We start from the raw sequence: 3,491 nt of genomic DNA, 5'->3' as shown, positions 1-3,491 counted from the left end.
TGAGTCAACTTGGCTTCAGTTGTGGGAGGTGGTTTCTAGGACTTCTGGAAGTAAGGGTAGGGATGTGGTGGGTGAAAGCTGTGAACCCTGACTCCAAGAAACACTAGAATTCTCAGCTTGTGCACTGGGGTATCTAAAACCATTCTCAATTTGGTTCTCTGCAGAGAATATTTTTGAAGCAGTGGAGTTGAGTCCTTGTGGGCTGCGGTGGTGGGGTATGAGTGAGGATGCTGGGGATTTGGCAGGGTAGGTACACAGGCTGCCCACCACCAAGGGATGCTCCAGTGTATTCAGTCGCAGGAAATGGAGATTTAACTTCTTGGCATGCACACCTTAATAATTTAGTCAGGAATGTGTAGACCCAGGATCAGTGGGTGAGTCAACATGGCTCAGGTCTGTAGGTCTGTGTATATACTTTATACCACTTCCCCATCCCCAACTACAACAAATTATATTCTTTCTATCTTCACCTCCAACCCCAACTGCCACAAATTATGCAGTTGAGTTTCATCCATCTGGGGAAAATTGCAGGGGTTGTCACATTGGAGTGCAATGGATAAACCTGGGAAAAGCATCTTCATGAGCATGATATCTCCCCTGCCAGGTAAGTATGGGTCTCTGTGTTTTCATTTTAACTAAGTTTAATGTATTCTTTTTATTTTTACTTGAAATTTGATATTAATCAATTAATGTTAAATAAATATGTTATCTGACTTTCAAGTGCGGATTTATTTTGTTATCTCCGTTGGTGACCTTTCATTTGATTTTATTGTGATTAAAATACTGCATGATTTCTATTTTTTGATGGGGTTGGGGAACATCTGGTGTTTCTCAGGGTTTATTTTTGACTCTATACTGAAAATTTCATCCAGTCAGTGCTCAGGGTACAGTAGGTAATATCAGGAATCAAACGGAGGCAGGCTGCATGCAAGGCAAGCATTTTATTTATGTTTTAATTTTTTATTTATTTAAATATTATTTCAAAAACTTTATTGAATCACCATGATGTAGAGCATGAGAAGATGTTCATGATTGGACTTCAGTCATACAACACCAATCCCTCTGCCAGTGTAATTTTCAAGCACCAATGTCCCCAGTTTCTTTACAACCTCTGCAAACCACCCCTCACCCCAGCCTGCCTCTATGGCTGGCACCTCTCTTCTCTCTCTGTCTCTCTCTCATCCTCTCTCTCTCTCTCTCTCTCACACTTAAGGCATTATGGTTTGCAATACTGATGCTGAAAGTTTATCATGTATATCCTTTTACCTAATTTTCAGCACTCAGTTCTTGTCCAGAGTGATTGATCATTTCCAGCTAATAAACCTTGTACTTTTTACTTGGGTCCTCAATTGTTTAGATTTATTGAAGGTTGTTTTATTTTTGCAGAGTTTGGGAGCAAAATCAGCAGTGCACAGGGCTTACCACTGACTCTGTGTTCAGAGATCACTTCTGGGGGTGCTCTGGGGACATAAGGGGTACAGGAGATGGAACCTGGGTCATCTGCATGCAAGGTAAGCACACTGAAGCTGTTGTATCTGTCATCCCTGAGTTTGTTTTATGACTCAATATGTTGTCCATTTTCATGTCTACTTCATGGACATGATACAAATGTATATTTTGTAGTTGTGTATAGTGTTCTATAATTGTTTATTAGAACCTATTCATTGATAGAGTTTTTTGTACATTTATATCCTAGTTGATTTTTCTACTTGGTTGCTCTATTAATTTTGAAAGATGGTGAACAAATCCCCAACAATTTTACATTTGTCCGTTTTTTATTTATTTCTTTTTAAAATCAGTTCTGGCTATTAATATTTTGCAATCATAGTGCTTATACATTTTGAAATGATATAAATTTGTCATGTTGATCTTTTATTATGATTTAATATCCTTATCTGGTCCTCATAATCTTACTGTTGAAGTCTATAATTACTTATAGATGATGCAATATCATTTGGAAACATAAGACAGTTTATCTACCATAGAATTCACCTTCTTAAAATAAATAATTTAATTACTTAGTAAAGTTATAGCCAAACTTATAAAGAGTTCTAAAATACCATTCTCTTAGAAAATTTTCATCACTCCAAAGCCCTTATATCAATATGCAACCACTTTACCCTTCTTCTAGCTCATAGTATTCTCGAATGTCTTCCCTCTTACTATGACTTTAGTACGGAGATTTACTATGAAAGAAATTATATGGTACATATTTGTGTCTTACCTATCTCACAGAGCATAATGTCTTTAAGGCCCATCTACATTTTAGTATATTAAATTAGTACGTCAGTCTTTTATTGATAAGTACATTTCCTTTATATTGGTAGATACAGCATATTGTGCTCATTTATTCATCTGCTATTGAAAATTTGGGTCATTTCTGTTTTTGATGCTTAAAAATAATGTTAGCCTAAACATCAATATATTAACATATGCTTTTAATTTTCTTGGGTATATGCCTCAGAATAGAATTATTATATTTAACTATTTGAGAAAGTGCCAAAATATTTTCTAAACTGTCTGTACTATTTTATATTCTCAATGACAATGTATTCAAATTATAATCTCTCTGCATCCTTACCGGTACTTATTGTCTGTGTTTTTAATTCTGAACTTCATAGTGGGTATAAGTCATACTACATGTGTGGTTTTTATATGATTTTCCTTAATTACTTATGATGTTGAACATCTTGTCATGTGCTTCTGCCCATTTATATATTTCCTTGGAAAAATGTGTGTTCACTTTTTTGTACACTGTGTAATGGTGTTAGTGGCAAGGTGAACAAATATTTCAACATATTCTGTCCACTAGATTCATTTCTTTTAATTTTTATATTTAAGTCACAGTGAGATAAGTTACAAAGTTGATAGGTTAGATTTCAGTCATATAGTGTTCCAATACCCATACCTTCAAGAGTGTACAATTCCCATCACCAATGTCCTGGTTTTCCCTCCCGTCACCCTCCCCACAGCTTGTCTCTATGGAAGATACTTATTTTTATTGAATCACTGTGTGACACAGTTACAAAGCTTTCATATTTGAGTTTCAGTCATATAATGATCAAATGTCCATCCCTCTACCAGTGCACATTTTCAACCACCAGAATCCCCAGTATCTCCCATGCATCCCAACCCTTCCTTTGCTTACATGGCAGACAGTCTCCATAATACTCTCTCTCTAATTTGATTACATTCAATATTTTGACATTAGTCCTGCTATCATTATTTGGAATTTTCCCACTACCATTCAAACCTTCCGAAAAGGCAATGCTGAACAATTTGTTTTGTACTGTTTGTAATGAATAGCATATAATGTCGCATGGCTGCTTTTGTGGCCACATGCTCCTGGAATTCTAAGAAGAAGAATGCCCTCCCATTGTTCATCGATTTGCTTGAGCGGGCCCAGTAACATCTCCATTGGAGATTTTGTTGCTACTGTGTTTGGCATATTGAATATGTCACGGGGAGCTTGCCAGGCTCTGCCGTGTGGG

The 3,491-nt window shown here is 36.4% G+C and overlaps 1 pseudogene; it reads right to left on the bottom strand.

Annotated features, from left to right (window-relative positions):
* Positions 1 to 472: 472 nt before the first annotated feature.
* LOC130034073 (uncharacterized) lies at positions 473 to 612 on the bottom strand (annotated as a pseudogene).
* Positions 613 to 3,491: the final 2,879 nt, after the last annotated feature.

This window comes from Sorex fumeus, unplaced genomic scaffold, assembly GCF_029834395.1.
Source record: "Sorex fumeus unplaced genomic scaffold, SorFum_2.1 ptg000056l, whole genome shotgun sequence".
In the NCBI taxonomy this organism is placed as follows: domain Eukaryota; kingdom Metazoa; phylum Chordata; class Mammalia; order Eulipotyphla; family Soricidae; genus Sorex; species Sorex fumeus.
The sequence above is the reverse complement of the archived record's forward strand: the minus strand, read 5'-3'. Positions and strand labels throughout refer to the sequence as shown.